We start from the raw sequence: 20,899 nt of genomic DNA on the forward strand, positions 1-20,899 counted from the left end.
GATTACCGGTTACTGGCCGTCCTCTCACCCACGGTGAGCTTGAGCACCCGAAGGCGTGGTTCATGAAGAACTGGGAGGATCCGTCTATGTCAGAGCAGGAGCGCAGGGAGTTCTATAAGGATGGGCTGCATTTTAACCAGTTGAGGAACCGGTACGGGGCGAGAGCTGATACCAGAGATATGGATGCTACTCAGATTGAGGTGCAGTGCAGAGTGCATACACGGGCCTATATGTTATTTATTATTGGAGGCGTGCTTTTCCCTACATCTTCGCGGGACGTGGTGCATCCTCGGTATATGCAGCTGCTGATGGAGGAGTTGGAGATTCGTGATTATGCATAGGGTGCAGCTGTTTTAGCACACCTGTACAGATCACTGACTTTGTCGGCTGATAGGTCTGTTCGCACCTTTAATGGGTGTAGTCTGCTATTACTGTTATGGGCTTACGAGAGATCCGGGAGACCGGAGATTGCGCCTCAGCAGGAGATTCGGTGGCTGAGGGTGTGCGCGTGGGCCGAGCCAGTGAAGGTTAGTAGAGTAAACCCCCACCACCATACACGTAACTACCGGGGTGATTTGGACAGTTTACAGCTATACTGGGTGACATGGCAGCCGTATGCCAGACTTTACGAGAGAGAGGTTGATCCTGATGATGTTGATGTTACTCATTTCCCGGTATGCCGTCATATGGCTCTTGGTTGTATCCCACTGGTGGCATTTGAAATCATTGAGTACCAGTATTCTGATAGGGTACTGAGACAGTTTCGGATGTGCCAGCATATACCAGATGATCCGTTTGACCCCCCTGTTCTGAGGTTGGAGAAACAGTCTTCTTTTCAGCGGCCTCAACATCTTGCTATGCATCAGCAGTATGTTGCCGAGTGGGAGAGTTATGTGGCTACGGGCGGGCCGGAGATTGTTGAGGGTGGGTTTGTATCTCTCGGCGAGTATATGCAGTGGTATAGACGGGTAAGTAAGATGAGGATCGCTCGTTGTGTACCCCCTGAGGGCGATATCATACAGCCCCGTGACTGGTACCCTCAGCAGATGATGGGTGATGCGGTATGATATTCTTAACTTGTTTCCAATTGCAGTCTTTACCTGTTTTCCTATAACTATTTGTAAATGGATTAAAAATGAAAATAAGGACTTATTTAGGTTAATTTCCCGTGAATTATCATTAATTCCCTATAACTACTTGTAAAATAGATTAAAAATGAAAATAAGGACTTATTTAGGTTAATTTCCCGTGAATTATTATTAATTCCCTATAACTACTTGTAAATGGATTAAAAATGAAAATAAGGACTTATTTAGGTTAATTTCCCGTGAATTATCATTAACTCCCTATAACTACTTGTGAATGGATTAAAATGAAAATAAGGACTTATTTAGGTTAATTTCCCGTGAATTATCATTAATTTCCTATAACTACTTGTAAATGGATTAAAAATGAAAATAAGGACTTATTTAGGTTAATTTCCCGTGGGTTATCATTAATTCCCTATAACTACTTGTAAATGGATTAAAAATGAAAATAAGGACTTATTTGGGTTAATTTCCCGTGGGTTATCATTAATTCCCTATAACTACTTGTAAATGGATTAAAAATGAAAATAAGGACTTATTTATGTTAATTTCTCGTGAATTATCATTAATTCCCTATAACTACTTGTAAATGGATTAAAAATGAAAATAAGAACTTATTTAGGTTAATTTCCCGTGGGTTATCATTAATTCCCTATAACTACTTGTAAATGGATTAAAATGGAAAATAAGGACTTATTTACAGTTTTCACTTGTTTATTTATTTGTAGTTAGAGAGTGCTATGAAGATGACAAACATGATCCACATGCGCGGCCCTCCTAGCTGGTTCTATGATGTCATTCCCGATTTTCTCGCACATTATGATCGGGTAATGACTGAGTGGAAGGGTCTTGGATACAGTAGGCCCGCTTTCATCAGACCGAAAGATATTCAGCAGCCTCCTGTTGAGCGTCAGCCTCCTGTTGAGCGTCAGCCTCCTATTGGAGATGCACGTGAGGTAGACATTCATGATGCAGCTCCTAGTACCTCGCAACAGACAGCGCCCCCTATCTCTCAGAAGCGTCCTCGTGAGGTACTAATAACTATCATTCACGAACTTGTGATCTTTAAAAATTCATTTATTGAATATGTAAATGACCTGTGTGTCTTTAATTTACATTAATGGTAGGATGAGACTGGTGGTCCTGAGGAGGATACCGCAGTACTTGTCCCCCCTAAACGTCCACGTGAGGTATAAATTTCTAACAAAAGCTTTCATTTCATGCATCGTAGAACTTCAGTTAATATGTCTGTGTCGGCTGTAATTGCAGGAGGTTCAGTCTACTGGTGATGTTCCAGCCACCCATGCTCCTACACATATATCTATTCCCCCTCAGGTACAAATATTTTATAAATATTGTCCTCCTGTGCACTTACACATTTACAGCTTCCTGTGTTGAATAATGTTTATGTATTGGCTTGTAATTGCAGGTTGAGGTTCAGTCTACTGGTGATGTTCCACCCGCCACTATTCCTACACCTGTATCCATTGCCTCTTAGGTACAAATCTTTGACAAATATTGTCCTCCTATGCACTTACACATTTTTAGCTTCGTGTGTTGAATATATTTATGTATCGGCTTCTAATTACAGGTTGAAGTTCAGTCTCCTGCTGATGTTCCAGCCACCACTACTCCGACACCTGTATCCATTCCCCCTCAGGTACAAATATTTAACAAATATTGTCATTCTATGCACCTACACATTTTTAGCTTCGTGTGTTGAATATGTTTATGTATCGGCTTCTAATTGCAGGTTGAGGTTCAGTCTCCTGCTAATGTTCCAGCCACCCCCTGCTCCCACAGCTGTATCCATTCCCCCTGAGGTACAAATCTTTAACAAATATTGTCATTCTATGCACCTAAAATATTTTAGCTTCGTGTGTTGAATATGTTTATGTATCGGCTTCCAATTGCAGGTTGATTATACTACTCCAATACCGTTCCACAGATCTACGACATTTCAACCTATTCCACTAAAGGTATTATTTATTCCCTATTATGTCAACTAAATGGGATTAAAATGGATTAATTCCTTACAACTAGTTATAAATGAATTAAAAGTGAAAATATGACATTTTTAGGTTAACTTCCCGTGAAATATCATCAATTTCATACAACTAGTTTTAAAATGGACTAATAATGAAAATAATGACTTATTTAGGTTCATTTCCCGTAAATTATCATATAATTCCCTACAACTAGTTATAAATGGATTAAACTAAGTGTTAAATGTGTACTTAATTTATTATTTAATTGTAGATGCCTATTACTCCAGAATCTTTAGAGACCTCTTCCTCCCTTGTCACTCCATTTGTACATTTGGGCATGGGCGAGTCTTCTGTTCCTAGTAGCCTAAACATATATCAATTCTGTTGTATAAATGTTAACCTATTTTTTGACTTGTAATTGTAGGCTTCTCCGAGTAGCCTACAAGGTGATGCCAAGAAGTCAATGGAGAAGTTCTTTAGAGATTATGCTGACAAGGGGGGTAGCTTGCCTCTTCAGATTTGTGACTTTACATTTTTCCCCACGTGTGATAACTCTCATTGGTTCTTGTTTGTTGTTAATCTCAACAAAATGAGAGTGCTAAACATTGATCCTATTAGGGACGATAAAGACACACCAGGGAACATCGTTCACCCCTTCCAGTATTATATTATGGTAACTATATCATTCTTTAATTCCCTACCACTAGTTTTAAATAGATTAATAATGAAATATTGACTTGTTAGGTTCATTTTCCGTTATTTTTATCTAAATATGTGTAAAATTTTGCAGGAAAAGTTGATCCCATATATGCTCAATTATTTGCATCCATCACGCTTTCCATTGAAATATATGGGGGTTCATGGTCTTGATGCTCGACCCAGGCAAGATGGTGGCATTGATTGTGGTGTATATGTCTCCAAGTATATGGACGCTATGCTCAACGGGATCTCTTTGCCATTAGCTGTGTGGAACGCTAAAGTTGATGTACAGACTTTTCGCTATCGGATGGCGCATGAGTTATCAAAAGGGGTTGCTAGACACATTTCTGAGTGGGGCATTCTACAAAGAGAGGCGGGACACTAGTTTGTTATTTGATTAGTGACTTATAGTTACTTTAGCTAGTTGTACATATTTTGCTCGGTTGTATTTTATTCATATTTGTTGTATTTATTTTGGTTGGTTAGACGTATTTATTTTAGTTTGGTTTTAGTTGGCATGTCAAGGCCATTTATTTTTAAGTTTAGTTTGGTTTGGTTTGTTTTTAGTTGGCATGTCAAGGCCATTTATTTTTAAGTTTAGTTTGGTTTGGTTTGAAATTTTACAGGTTTTTGGTTGGCTTAAAAACAAATAGGTCATGCCGATTTTTTTATTTTACAGGTTAAGTTTAACTTTAAAATAAAGAGGTAATGCCCAATTTTTTCAAAAAAACTGTCCAAATCTAGAAAATATATAATAAAAACTATCATTAATTCGGTTTGTTTTTTTTAGCATTATTGGAATATGTACTTTGAAATATTAATGAATTTTAATTAAATATTTTCAATGTTGTTAATGTTAGTACTTGTTGGCATTATTAATAATCCCAAAAAAGAAGTTACTCCAAAAAAATTATTTTTGAAGATTTTTTTTTTCAAAGTTGGGCAGAAAGTTTTCTGTAAAACAGAAAAATTATTATATAAAAAAAATCATTTACAAGTGCAGTGACCAATCTGCAAAATCATGCAAAACTCTATTTACCCCCGCAATGAAACAATGCGGCAACCGCAATTAAACATTGTGGCGGTAACAGAGTTTTGCAGATTGGTCACTGCACTTGCAAATGATTTATTTTTTATATAATTTTTTTCTGTTTTACAGAAAACTTTCTACCCAACTTTTAAAAAAAAATCTTCAAAAATAACTTTTTTTCAAAAAAAATTTTGGAGTCACTTCTTTTTTTTGGGATTATTAATAATGCCAACAAGTACTAACATTAACAACATTGAAAATATTTAATTAAAATTCATTAATATTTCAAAGTACATGATAAGAAATTACAATCTTTTTTTCCTAATAATCTCGAGGGACAATTTCTTCTATCATGGCCTTCTTCCCTCGCCCCACAAAAACTGCACCTTCGAAATTATTTATTTGAACTTGACGTCTCGACACCACTTTTGAATCTACCCGCTTTTGGACGTCCTTTTGTTTGTGACCTTGGGGGATCTAATAATGGATCATCTTCTTCATCATCACTTTCATAGTCCTCATTTATTTGTTTCTCTCTCTCTTCTCCCGGAAAAGACTTAATCACATACTCCTTTTCTCTCTCGATCACGCTCATCAAGTAATTGTACCGCGGAACGAAGCAACTACCAAAAACGGACAAATTTTTGGAAAGCTTTACACAATCCACTATATCTTGCCGTTTGAGATTCTACAATATTACCAAGCATCCGAGGGGTACACGGTAGATGCCCCGCAACTTTGTTTCCGTTTATTGTCCACCTCATTGTGACAAGATCTTGCGGTATCATCGTCTTTTGTTTCTTGTTAAGGTAACGGATCATGTGTATACAAATCATCCCGGAATGTTCAATTTTTTTAAATGTACAAGAATAACTCTCGTCGATGGAAACCTTCAAGAAAAAATTCCTTCTATAATGTTAGATATATTTGATAATGTCATGGCTAATATAATTTATGTTTAGTTTTCAAATCTTACTTAAACAGGATAAATCAGTACTTACTGGAAGTCAGGACTTAAGGATATCAGTACTTATATTATCAGGAGATAATCATTAGAAGATGGATATCAGAACTTAAGTGCTGGAGTATGTTTAGATAAGGATAGTAGCTGATTAAAGGAAAGAAGATCGAGATAAACATAAGAAGAGATATGCATGAAGAAGGAGTTCCGTGAAGAATGGAATACTTGGAAGAAAAGATATCTGATTGATGTAATTTAGGAAGCAGAATTATATTCCATATCAATTAGCGATAATCTTGTAACTGTATAGTATATAAACACAGACATAGGGTTTACACTAGAAGTGTTATCATATTCGAAGAGATTAATTATTGTAACCCTAGCAGCTCTCGTGATATTTGTTCATCACTGAGAGGTAACAGTTCCATACTGTAACAGAGTTTATTATTTCAATAAAGTTTGTTTTCTGTTACTTGAAATATTAAAAGTTCGATTTGATTGTATTTTACACTGTATTCACCCCCTCTACAGTGTTTGTGACCTAACAAGTGGTATCAGAGCCTATCTGTTAACGCACATACAGTTAAAGATCCAAACACAATCATGTCTGACACAGAAACTCCAACTAAGCCTAGCAAAACTGAAGAACCTCCAAAGACACAAATTCAAAGTCGGTATGAAACCATCAGAGTTCCCATACTGAGACCATCTGAATATGCCATATGGAAGGTGAGGATGACCATGTTTCTGGAAGCTACAGATCCAGAATATCTTGATTGAATCAAGGAAGGACCTCACAAACCAACCAAGCTCGCTGTTGCAGTTGCAGGTGAAGCAGCAAAGACCGTACCAAAGGAGAAGAGTGATTATACTGCTGAAGATATCGCATCAATTTCTAAGGATGCTAAGGTACGACACTTACTGCATAGTGCCATTGATAATATAATGTCAAACAGGGTAATTAACTGCAAGACTGCTAAGGAGATATGGGATGCTCTGGAAATAAGATGTCAGGGAACTGATACAATTAAGAAGAACAGGAAGACAATACTCACTCAAGAGTATGAACACTTTGACTCAAAGGCTAATGAATCATTGACTGATTTATATGATAGATTTGTCAAACTCTTGAATGATCTGTCACTGGTTAATAAGGAGTATGATCTTGAAGATTCAAACCTTAAATTCCTGTTAGCTCTTCCTGAATGTTGGGATTTGAAGGCAACAACAATAAGAGACAACTACAGTCTTGATGAAACAACTCTTGATGAAATTTATGGAATGCTCAAGACTCATGAACTTGAGATGGAACAAAGAAGCTAGAGGAAAGGAGGAAAGTCAAGGACAGTTGCTCTTAAGGCTGAAGAAGAATCCCCCAAGGCAGCTACCTCAAGAAAAGACAAGAGTAAAGCTCTTTTCACAAAGTCTGATACTGAGTCATCAAGTTCTGAAAGTGATGATGACTCAGATTCTGAAAGCTTGCCTGAGACTGATGCTGATGAGGAGATGATGAAGTTGTGTGCTCTTATGGTGAAAGGGATCACAAAGATTGCATACAGGAAGTTCAGGAAGGGAAAGAAGTTTTCCAGGAAAGGCTCAAGTTCTGATAAAAAGAATTTCAAAAGATCTGAGGGCAGAGGAGGAAAGTCTGATAGAGGAGATTATACCAATGTCAAATGCTATAACTGTGGTGAGAAAGGCCACATATCTCCTGATCGCAAGAAAGTGAAGGGTGACAAAGGCAAGGCTCTGGTCACAAAGAAGAAAAGCTGAACAGACACCTCAGACTCTGAAAGTGAGGAGAACTATGCTTTGATGGCAAATGCTGATAAAGAAAGTGTTGAGAGAAGTTCTGTAGCTGCTGAAACAAAGGTACCTCATACTACTTATGCTTTTCATACTGATGATATTAATGAGTTGAGAAGATATCTTAAAACCATGTTTGTTAGTTATAGAGACCAAACTTTAACATGTGAATGATTAACTTCTGAAAATCTTTCTTTTAAGAAAAGAAATGATTTCTTAGAAAAAGAGTTAGTTATGTTCCATCAAACTCAGAAGGATAGAGATGATGCTTTTTATGTTAGGAATGAAGTGCTAAAAATGAATGAATCTCTAAAAACTGAGTTAGAAATGGAAAGAGAGATAATCAGGACTTGGACTAACTCTGGCAGAACAACTCAAAATTTGCTAAGTAGTGAAAATTGGAAAGAGGGCTTAGGTTATGGAGAGGATAAGAATGATAAAGGAACTGTAGAAATTAAGCCTGTTGTTAAGCAAAAGCCAAAGTTAAAACCTGTTAAGTTTGTAACTGTAAAGTCTGATAATGATAAATCATAAGTTAGAGAGGGATTAACTTCTGACAAACTAAAACAGGAAAAGACAGCTGAAGTAAACATAGGCTTAATGACTAAGAAGCAGCTTAAGCATAAGCTGAAAGAGGTTAAGAATGCAAACAAGGTAAAATCACCTAGGAAAAATAGGAATGGAAAGGAAGGTGTGAATAAAAGCAATGATTATAAACCTGTTCCTAATGCTCCTAGGAAAACATGTCATAACTGTGGAAGTTCTAACCATCTGGCTTCTTTTTGCAGGAAGAATAAGAACATAAACTCCTTACCTTCAAAATCAGGAGTTAAGAGTCAATCTGTTAGATATAAACCACAAAATCCTTGTTTTCATTGTGGTAGTTTATGGCATTCCATTTATACTTGTAAGGAATATCATAGTTTGTACTATGATTATTATCAATTAAAACCTTCTTTGAAGAAAGTTTCCATTGTTCCTTCTAGTGTAAATTCTGATTCAAAGTCTGATAGTGTAAGTTCTGATAAGAAAAATGTTAACATAAACTCTGATGCTAAATCCGCTGCAAATGTTAACAAACTTGATAAGGCCAAAGGATCCAAGCAAGTATGGGTCCTTAAAACTAATCATTAGTGGTCTTTGTGATTGCAGGGCAACAGGAAAAATATTCTAGTTCTGGACAGTGGATGTTCAGGACATATGACTGGAAATAAAGCCCTGCTATCAGACTTTGTGGAGAAAGTTGGCCCAAGTGTTTCTTATGGAGATGGCAACATTGGAAAAACATTGGGATATGGCAATATCAATCTTGGGAATGTCATCATTAAAGAAGTAGCTCTGGTCTCAGGACTTAAACACAATCTGCTGAGTATAAGTCAAATCTGTGACAGAGGTTATCATGTTGATTTCTTTGAAGAACACTGTGAAGTTGTGAGTAAATCCAAAGGAAAAGTTGTTCTAAAAAAAACAGGCGTGGTAACATTTATGAAGCTAAGCTTTCAACAAGTACTGATGGTTCTGCAATCTGTCTGATGAGTAGAGCATCAATTGAAAAAAGATGGAATTGGCACAAGAAACTCCCTCATTTAAATTTCTAAAATATAAATGAACTAGTCAAGAAAGATCTTGTGAGAGGACTGCCAAAGTCAGTATTTGCTCCTGATGGCCTTTGTGATTCTTGTCAGAAGGCCAAACAAAGAAAATCTTCATTCAAGAGCAAGACTAAATCATCAATTCTTGAGCCTTATCATCTACTACATGTTGATCTATTTGGTCCAGTGAATGTCATGTCTATTGCAAAGAAGAAATATGCGTTGGTCATAGTGGATGAGTTCACCAGATACACATGGGTGTATTTCTTGCACACAAAAAGTGAAACTGCATCTATCTTGATTGATCATGTCAAACATCTGGATAAATTGGTCAAAGATTCTGTGAAAACCATAAGGAGTGATAATGGCACTGAGTTCAAGAATTTGATAATGGAAGAAATCTGCAAAAATCATGGAATTAAGCAGGAATTTTCTGCTCCTGGAACTCCACAGCAAAATGGAGTTGTTGAAAGGAAGAATAGAACTCTCATTGAAGCTGCACGTACAATGCTTGAAGAAGCAAAGCTTCCAACCTATTTCCGGGCTGAAGCTGTGTAGACTGCTTGTTTTACTCAAAATGCAACACTCATTAACAAGCAAGGAAAAACACCATATGAGATGGTGAATAAAAAGAAGCCAAATCTGAAGTACTTTCATGTATTTGGATGCAACTGTTTTGTTCTCAAGACTCATCCTGAACAGCTATCTAAATTTGATCTAAAAGCTGATGAAGGAATCTTTGTTGGATATCCACTTTCCACAAAAGCCTTCAGAGTCTATAATTTGAGAACAAGAGTGGTCATGGAATCTATCAATGTCTCTTTTGATGACAAGAATATTACTGGTCTTGAAGATTTTATTGATCATGATCAGCTGAGATTTGAAAATGAAGACTCAAGTTCTTATACTGAAAATCCTGACAGTCTAAGTCCTGATACTGTAAACTCTGATGGATTAAACTCTGATGTTATTGAAACTGTGGTGACTACGCCAAAGAAAGATGCACCTATGCAGGGGGAGCATACACAAGAACATACCACATCTCAAGAAGCATCAGAATACACATCTGGCTCTTCAAGTTCTGATTCGTCAAGTTCTGACAAGCCAAGTTCTGATAATTCTGAAAATCTAAATTCTAAAGAATCCAGCTCAGAGAGCATAGTTTCAGGGGAGCATCAGAAAATGAAAATGAAGACAGCATGGATCATGGGGGAGCATCCAGTTCTAGAGAAAACCTTCCATCTGCAAGGAAGTCGACTAAATCACAAACACCTGATTTGATAATTGGAAATCCTGATGCATGTGTCAGAACTAGAACAGGTACTTCAAACGAATGTCTTTACAATTCTTTTCTCTCTTAGACTGAGCCAAAGAAAGTGGAAGAAGCTCTTCAAGATGCTGATTGGGTACAAGCAATGCAAGAAGAGTTAAATGAATTTGAAAGAAACAAAGTCTGGACCCTAGTGCCAAGACCAAAGAATAGGTCTGTTGTTGGTACAAAGTGGATGTTCAGAAACAAAACTGACAGTGATGGCATAATTACAAGGAATAAGGCAAGGCTGGTTGCAAAAGGATATTCTCAACAAGAGGGAATTGATTATGATGAAACATTTGCACCAGTTGCTAGGTTAGAAGCCATAAGGATATTTTTGGCTTATGCTGCTCACAAAAAGTTTACTGTCTTTCAAATGGATGTGAAAAGTGCTTTTCTCAATGGATAATTGGAGGAGGAAGTATATATTGAACAACCTCCAGGCTTTGTAGATTCCAAACATCCAGATTATGTCTACAGACTTGATGAAGCACTTTATGGACTTAAGCAAGCTCCTAGAGCATGGTATGAGATTTTAGCTCAGTTTCTTCTGGAAAGTGGATTCAACAGAGGAACAATAGACAAAACACTGTTCTACCTCAACCATGGAAAGGACTTACTTCTGGTCCAGATTTATGTTGATGATATCATTTTTGGGTCTACAAATGACAGACTTTGCAAGAAGTTTGCCAAACTGATGCAGTCAAGGTATCAGATGAGTATGATGGGGGAACTTAGCTATTTTCTGGGCCTTCAAGTCAAGAAAAGTGAAGAAGGCACTTTTATCTGTCAAACTAAGTACACCAGAAACTTGTTGAAGAAATTTGGAATGCAAGATTGTTCAAGTGCATCCACTCTCATGGCCACTGCAACAAAACTGGATAAGGATACTGGTAAATCAGTAGATATTACTGATTACAGAGGTATGATTGGCTCTCTACTCTATCTATCTGCTAGTAGACCTGATATTATGTATTCTACCTGTCTTTGTGCAAAATTTCAAGCAGATCCAAGAGAACCTCACTTAATAGCTGTGAAACGAATTTTTAAATATCTTAAGGGAACAGCTGATCTGGGATTATGGTATCCCAGAGAATCAGATTTTAAACTAATAGGCTACTCAGATGCAGATTTTGCAGGTTGTAAAATTGACAGGAAAAGCACAAGTGGAAGCTGCCAATTTCTTGGAGGCAGATTGGTTTCTTGGTTTAGCAAGAAACAAAAGTCAATTTCCACATCAACTGCAGAAGCAGAATATATTGCTATAGGAAGTTGTTGTGCACAGATTCTTTGAATGAAGAATTAGTTACTGGATTATGGGTTAACATATTTCAAAATCCCTATTTACTGTGATTATCAAAGTGTTATTGCTATGACAGGTAATCCAGTTCAACATTCTATGACAAAGCACATCAGCATCAGGTACCACTTCATCAGGGAACATGTAGATGAAGGTACAGTGGAATTGCACTTTATTCCAACAGATCAACAACTAGCAGATATCTTCACAAAACCATTGTGTGAAGCTACTTTTACAAGATTGGTAAATGAACTTGGAATGGTTTCAGGTTCTTTCTCTAAATCTGCTTAGTTTTGTTCTGGTCCATCAGACTTTATGATCAGTATTTACAGAATTTAATCTCTTTGTGTATTCTGTGCTTAATTGAAAAATTTGTTGAAGTACTGACTGTTGTCTGATTAATGTTTCTAAACTCTGATAGTGATATGTCTGTTTAGGTAACTATTCAATCCTATGAGGATAACTGTGCTAGATGTTGATCTAGTAGTCTTCAATAAATAAGGGATCCCATGTAAGAAGTAATTATTTCTGTGGAAATCTATTGACACAAGCAAATTCTGATAATTGAGCTTAGTTGAGTTTACTTTGTCTATCTTATTACTAAGTCACAAACTAGAATAATGCTACTCATCTGTTAAGTTCTGATGCTAGTAAATCTGTTGAATGTACTAAGTGCTGATAAACCTCACTTATCAAAAGAAAAAGAAAGCGAAACAAGGATTAAAAAAAATCAGGTACTCCTCTGAGATCTAGAGTAAAAATGTGGAAGGGAAGACCCAAGTGCATTGCTGGTATTAAGTAATATGCATCAGAAAAGCAAATTAAATATTTTCTTGGTGACTTTTCACACTCTATGATTACTGGAGAAATACTCTGATAATAGCATAAATTCTGATAAGCAGTCGTGACTCACTTACACTGAGAAGCCACTGTAAAAAGGAATTTAAAAATATGCACAAAATTAGCACACAATAGTTGAGGTGGACTCAAGCATGAACTCATTCAACAGTAGGTTTCAGGATAATGACAGCTCTTTAGCAAAGTTTTAGTTATGCCTTATTTCTAAGATGTACTGAAGTGAATCAGACTTTACTCTTTGTCTGATATTTAGCTTAATGCACACACTAACCACTCTACATGAATGATGAAAATCACTGTGGTGATCAATTTTAGATGAACAGTCATTGTGTCACATTGCACAAATTCTGAGGACAAGTTTTGATTGTATGTTCTGATGATTATGTTCTGAAGAATATAAATCAGAATTTGTGTGAGGATTTACTAAGATAGGCATTCATTTTTCGAGTTAAGAGATTATGTTCTGATGACTGTTAAGTTCTGATATAAGTCTAAGTTCTGATATTACAGTCTGATTCTTTACTTGACTTATTTGTGGATAAAATTTAACAACAGTCTCAGTTTAAACCTGAATATGTTGAAGTGGAAGATTAATAGTCACTATGGTTAGGGATAGTGGTACTCGTACTTGAACAGTCAACTTTTACTTGCTTCTTGTGCGCATTAAACCATGTTTTCTCTTTCCAATGAATGTTTTTCTTTTTCCAAGTCTGGGGAGACGAGGTAGAATTAATTCCACCTGTAAGCATTAAATTTCTTTACGTCTCCTGGCATTCTCTTGCCTATATAAGCAACCACTTCACATCAGCCTTCCCATCAAATCTCTTCTCACAAACTCACCTTCATACTTTTTATATCAAAAACACCATGGTCAGATACAATATGTTTTTGAACTACGAAACTTTCAACATGGAGCTGAGCTGTGCTGATTGGCAGCAGGAATGGCATGTTACTACCATTCCTGATGAGATATGGGACTCCGTTCCCCAGGAGGTACTCACCCACCTCCTGTTCTTTTACATGGACTACCATCGCCATCTGGAGCGATTGGAGGAGGACAGGCTGGAAGCTCTCCGCCAGCAAGAGCGAATCATTCGACTCGCTATTCTGTTTGTCGAGAGTAGGAAGAAGAAATGATTTTTTTTCTTCTTCTTGTTTTTCTTCATCATCAGCCTTGCCCTGCTTCTTGAGTTAGGACAAAGGCTGTTGACATTAGGTTTAGCAGCTTAGGGAAATCTTGTACAAGTTCTGATGTAATTTAAATTTCATGAATGTATTCTCTTGATATATTAATGAAATTTATTTTTGTTTCAAGATCTTGTCTCTGAGATATTTTGTAATGCATTGATAAATCCTGATATATATTCATATTCTGATGATCATATAAATTCTGTTTTAACTTAAGTTCTGATTTTATCAGTACTTGCTCATCTGATTTATTATGGTCATTTTCACTTGATTTTTTTTTTCAGAATATTGATGTTACAGTGATAAATAATTAAATAAGTGGGAACGGTTTCAATTTTGAATTAAAACTGTTTCATCTTGATTAATGGAATAACTGGGTAAGTGGAACGGTTTTTCCTTGAAAAACTGCAAGTGGGTAAGTAATGATTACTGTTTTCTCGAGCCCAGTAACTATCCGTTATTACTGCATGTCTGACAGGTGTCCAACGGTTACATTTTTTTAAGGTATAAGTAAGATAGAGAGAGGATTTTTTTTAATCTTTTATTTCCTTTCACACTTTTTCTCTCTATTTGCTTTTACTCTCTTACTCCTTCTAACGTTGGTTTTTCATATAGACATTCTATCAAACACCTAACAGGCACTTACACATCTCGATTAATTTCATGGCACCAAAGGATTTAATCATTGATGGAGCTAAATTTGTTCCAAACAATTATGTTGCTATTCTTGATAATGCTGAAGCTCCATCTGAATTGCATTTGGTGCAAGCTCTTCTTGCACATAGTGAAATCGGGTATGCGTTGACCCAACCTTCCGTCTTCTCAAGTCAACAAGTTCTGACACTTTGGAGGACTGGAAACTTTGATAATGGTGGTCCAAATGGTACTCCTAGTATTGTTTTTGAAGTGGGTGATTCTACATATGCAATCGCTCCTGGTACAATACGTAAGGCTCTACATCTCCCAGAAGGATGTACTTTTTCAATTCCAGAGGAATCAGCTCTTCAGGAGTTAATGGCCAGTTTGGGATATGAACAGAGTTTGGCAAAGCTTGGGCAGTTGAAACGGGCTCATATCAGGAGGGAATGGAGCTTCTTCTTCGACTGCATCACTAAAGCTTTTGGGAACAAGTGTTCGAATTTTGATGCCATCCCCATAATGAGTCAGCACATCGGGTATGCATTATAAACCAAACTCATTTTGATTTTGCAACGGCTATAATTGGTTTTATTGGGGATAGGATGACAGAGGATAGGAATGTTGTCTACTTTGCTAGATTCTGTCAACTTATATATACTTTTTGTACTGATGAACCTCAACTAACCAGTACCTCAACTCCACCTTTTAAAGTTGCAAAATGATACTTTAATGACCTGGTAAATGCTGACACTAAGAAACCAGTGGTTAGACCTTTACAGATTCCTCAGTCTGTAAAACAGATCTTAGTAAATGTTGATCCTGATACTTATAAATCTGTTTATCCTGATGTCCAATCACCAACAACCTCCCAAACATCACAACAACCATCAGGACATACCATTCATTCTACTCAACCTACACTAAGGCAATATCTTAGATCATATCTCTCAACTTCACAGACAGTTCAACCCTCATCCTCAGAACCTCCTGTGAACCCTTCATCTTCCAAGTCTAAGAGGACAAAGACTGTTCCTCAAACACCTCAAAAGAGAAGGAGGATTGCTTTGAGAGATGAATCTGATACTGAGGAACAGGTTCCTTCTTCAGAACCTGTTGTTAAAGAAGCTGAGAAAGTGACTTCTCAGAAGGATTCTGGAATTGGGGGATCTAGGCTTCTCAAGAGGCTTAGAAGAATGACTGTTCCTGAAACTCCAAAGGAATCCATATCTACAAAGAGATACAAGAAACAGAGGGCAAAAAGGCCAGTTTCAGATGATGAAGAAGCAGCAGCTAAGGAAGGGGATCGGGAATCTCTAATCTCACAAGAAAAGGAATCTGCTCCAGTCTCTACTTCTCCATCAACTCCAACTCAGGAAGCTGTTACTGAACAGGCCACCACACCATCTATATCTCTTGTTCAAATATCTATATCTCCTGTTGATCCAGGCACAAGTGCTAATATTGATATTCAGACCTTGGTTGTGCCTGAAGTAATTCTCTTAGAAGCTCCAACAGTAAATAATCCATCAACAACACCTGTTACTGATGTTGTACAAACTCCAGAGTTATCTACTACACCTTCTCTGCATCTAGATGCTAATGATCAGAATTTTGGTGAGCATCAGGATATGGTTGTTGATCAGAACTTAGAACCAGATCAGCAATTAGAGGATGCTGAAGCCTCCATTGCTACTCACACTATTGTTTTATCAGAAGATACTGATTCTGTAAGTTCTGATGCTGCAAATGCTGGAGATACTGGTGATGCTGCTCTACAAGCAGATGCTGATGAAGCAGGTCCTTCAGAACATGCTCCTCAACAAACAGTTCTTAAATCTGAACTTGTTAAGAAGTTTGTTACAAGAGAAGTACCAGTACCTTGGAGTGAAACTCCTGCAGGACAGGAGTGGACTAAGGAATGGAACTCAGTCACCTGTGCTCCTTCTGCACAGAATCTGGCTGAGCAATTGACAAAAGCGGATGAGATGTTAAATACTGATGATTTCAAAACACAGCTTAGAGTCACTGTATTGAGTACTAAACATTTACAAGGTCTTCATTCAAATACTCATGCAGAGTTACATCTCTTAAGGGAAGAACTAATGAAGCAAGAACAAGTTCACAAGATTGATAAGAAAAAGTTCTTCCAACCTACCTTTGACAGGATTGCTTATATTGAGAAGACTCAAGAAACACAACAAGCTCAGATTGATGATATTCTGAAAAATCAAGCTGCTCAGCAATCTCAACTTACTGAAATCCAAGCCTCAGTGGAATTGCTTGTCTATCTTCTACTACCTGCTGATGCCAAAAAGGGGGAGAAAGTAATTAAGTCCAAATACAAGACTGACAAGACACTGAAAGGGAAGGATATGAAAAGGATGATCAAGGAAACTCTGGAATGGGTAGAGGTCATAGTCAAGGTAGAGGTTTCTCATCAAAAAAAGCTGAAATCACAAGTCACAGGACAAGTTCTGATGCTGTAAAAAGAATTAGTTCTGCTACTGGTAAAAAGATAAGTTCTGATGAACTTTTAGATCTTGATGAAGAAATGTCAAGACAGTTATTTCTTCAGGAAAATCCAGGAATGGACTTGGAGAGTTTAATGGAAGAAGAAGCCAGACTTAAATCAGAAAAAGTCACATCTAAATCTGAAGCTTCTGGTAAAAAGACACTTCCAAAACTCAAAGGCATTGTGATAAAAGAAAGGACATATACTGAAGCAACATTGGCTAAATCACAACCGCAGATAGATCCAAGATCCAAGGGTAAAGAAAAGGTTGGTGAACCTATCAAGGTTTATGTGCCTCCTGAGAATGAAGAATTCACTGATGAAAAGGATGATCTTGCTCTGACTTCAAGAAAAGTTTTTAAAACAACCTCTGACATGGCTCAAGTTGTTCAAAGTCAAGAGACAGTAAGTTCCGATATTCCAAAGAAGCAAGTAACCTCTGACATAGCTCAAGTTAACTTGATATCAGAAGATAGACCAAAGAAACTCCTACCAGGATTCACTAAAGCAAAACAAACTCAACCTCTGAAGACTGCTGCAAGTGGTTTTGAAGCAAGAGTAGTTACTGGAAAGGAAGCAAGAGATAAAACTGGATTGGGAAGTACTGATGAAAGAAGAATACAGAACACTACCAATGATCCAACTTCCTTCAGTGAACCAGGTTTTGGAGCAACTCCTGAGAGATTGAATCAACTGGAATCTGTACAAATGGTTTACCATACCTACTTGAAAGAACACATCTTGTTGTACTTTATGACAAATGGTAGGGTTTATCATATAAGGCAAAATGCCATTCCACTGAAGTATTTTGAAGAACTGGAGCATGTATTATTCTTACTTCAAGTGGATGACAGATTGACAGAAAGTGCTGTAAACTATTTGAAGGATCAGATTCAGAGACAGAAAAGACTTTATTCTGTTAAGTCTGACAGCACATATGTTCCAAAGTACAGAGATCACAAGGGTGATATAGTTGAAATGAAGCCCAACACTGCTAAAATTATAACTACCTTTCTGGGTTATAGGGCTGTGGAATTCAATCTTGAGTCTGAAAAAGCTTATTTGATCAGACTGGATCAGGATATAAGAAATGTGACGCCCTCCAAACCCGGGTCAGAAGTTTGGGGTCCACACACACACCTTAATTATAACCTGCTTATAACAATAATATAGATAATAATAATATATGCAGTGACCCTACTTATCAACCACCACGGACCGCGACAGGTTAAAGTATGCACACAAGCCAACACACTAATATATTACAAACCGTTCAAATCCCAACTATTTCAAACTCACACTGAGTATCAAACATTATTGCAAACTTTTACAAACTTAAATTATCCCAAAAGAAGTCTACTAGTTCAGCTTCCTCAACCTGAACCCCTAGCTCTCGCGCTGGAATGGGGATCCTCGCTACCAACTGGTTCCTTTTTAACTGGAAAGAATATAAACAACATCGCATAAATGAGCTAACTAGCTCAGCAAGTCACAATAACAAAACTGAGAATAATGATCATCAGGTGACTATGATAATGATATCAAGTGAACATTTGATTATGATTTAGAATTGAATAATATACTTTTAATTTAAAAACCAAGGTTAGGCTGCTGATCAGTCACGCACTAACCCCGAGCAAGGCACACATCATTGCTCTAACTACTGGATCCAAGGCACACATTGGCCTAACTTGACCATTATATGGTCTGACCACGAATCTGGTCCACAATTTTATAAAAACAATCCAATTCTAACATAATAACAGAATATGCAATAATTAACAATAACCAGAATCATTAACAATAATGAGTGTTAACAATGAAAGGGTTTCAATCTTTGTAAGGATCAATAAAGTAGTTTAAAAGCTTAATGCTGGGTAATGAAAGAATTGGATAACAAAAGAATCAATATTTCAGGGTTTCAAAGATTTGGGCTCTCAAAGCATAGGATACAATGGTTGAATGTACAAGTAATTCAGTTCAGTGTTTGGGATTTTATTTGCATGTATTTATGGAATAGTATCGTATACCTGAGGTTCAAGTTTGGGTTTACAGTAATCAATGGTTTAAAAATATTATGGTTCATGGCTCAAGAACAATAACTGAAATCAGGGTTTAGGTTTTCGTGCTTCAAAGCACTTGCAATGTCAACAAGACTATCAAGAATTACAATATCTCGAGAAAGTTCAGAACACTTGCCTGGTATTAGCTTACTACTCTGTACTCGCTTCCAATCACAACTGTCTTATTCCTCAACTATCTGTTTCCCTTTCCTACGCCTTGCCTCTTCTGCTCACATATCATAAGCATCTATCAATCATCAACTCACAAGATTCTATTCAACGCACACTTCTATCTACCCTTCATTTTACCCAAATCCGATTAACGGATTGAAATCTACGTAATAACGAAGTAAACACTGCATATATAGACCGATAGTCAAACAACATGTCATGTATAACACATAATACATCACGTAATCAATGACATATCATTTATAAAGAAGTCTTAGGTCATAAATGTGCTTTCGGGTATTTAAAATAATTTTTAAAACATTTTTCGGAATTATAACGGGTCGTTGGATCAATTTCAGGTTAATAAACAGGGTTCGGTTGGCCAATTCTGGCTCCGAAATAATTTTAGAATAATTATCGAGCCTTGAAAATAATTTAGAATAATATTTTAAAGCTTGAAACTATTTTTCAGAATTTTTAAATCATTTTTAATAATTAAATCTAATTAAATAATTAATTAAAAATCAATTAATAATTAATTAAATCAATTAATCAATTAATTTTCAAATTAATTGACTAATTAATCAATTAAAAATTAACTGAAATTAATTAACTAATTAATTCAGATTTATTTGTGAATTAAAAATAATTTTCGGAATTAAAATAATAATTTTTAGAATTTTCAGAAATTAAAAACGAATTTTTATAATAAAAATAAATGGGAAATATGATTTTTAAACATTTTTAAAACAGGAATCCTATTTTTGCAAAGTCTGGAAACTACAGGGACCAAACTGCATCGTCCCCAAAACTTCAGGGACCAAACTGCAATTTTTACAGTCTAGTCGCCGGAAAACACAGGGGTGGTCGGAGAACACGATTCCGGCCTCCTCACCTTGCCACAAGCTCCAGATCACTTCTACACAACACTAGGAACACAACCATGCAATCAAAACAACCTAACAATCCCTGAGTTGGCCGGAATTTGGCCGTGAAATTTTCCAGTTTCCGGCGAACATCGGAAAACTTCAAAACACAACTCCCTTCTCTACAGACCTCGTTGGTTCATGAAACTTATACGACTGGATTGCTAATTTCACAGAGAACACAATCCACTATATCACAACATCAATCTATCACAGAATAAGAAACCCCCAAATTTCAATTAAGAACATTCATACGGGTTATAAACCCTAATTTTAAAATTCGAAAATCAAACTCAAATTTGAACATGTTATTGAACTCCAAATCAGATGTATGACATATGAAAATCATCAGGAAAACAAGCTCTACAACATGCAATCATCAAATCATACAAATAATCATCCGAACAAAAATTCATATTTTTAATAAAATAAATTCGAAAATAATTAAATTTTTAGAAATTCAACCTTTGATTCTGCAGTGAAACCAAGCTTAGAATCTGATAGTACTCCTTGAGACCTTCAAATCGGTTACTCCAACTTTTCAAACGGATTTCACTAACGCCTTCAATTTGTGGTTTGATTCTCAGAAAGATTTATGAATATATGATTTTTCTCTGTAAAATTATATATTTATCTGTCTGCCAATGATTTTGATACAAAATAAAATACGGTAAAAGGCTATTTATAATTACGGAAAAATTAGTATCCCGTTGGATCATTCCAGATATAAAATGGTACGTTTATTTATAAAAACTGATTCAAACGG

General features: G+C 36.5%; 1 pseudogene; it reads right to left on the reverse strand.

Moving 5' to 3' along the window:
- Positions 1-5,199: 5,199 nt before the first annotated feature.
- LOC141691349 (uncharacterized) overlaps positions 5,200-20,899 on the reverse strand; it is a 28,179-nt pseudogene continuing 12,479 nt past the window's right edge.

The sequence above is a fragment of the Apium graveolens genome, chromosome 10, assembly GCF_009905375.1.
Source record: "Apium graveolens cultivar Ventura chromosome 10, ASM990537v1, whole genome shotgun sequence".
Classification (NCBI taxonomy): domain Eukaryota; kingdom Viridiplantae; phylum Streptophyta; class Magnoliopsida; order Apiales; family Apiaceae; genus Apium; species Apium graveolens.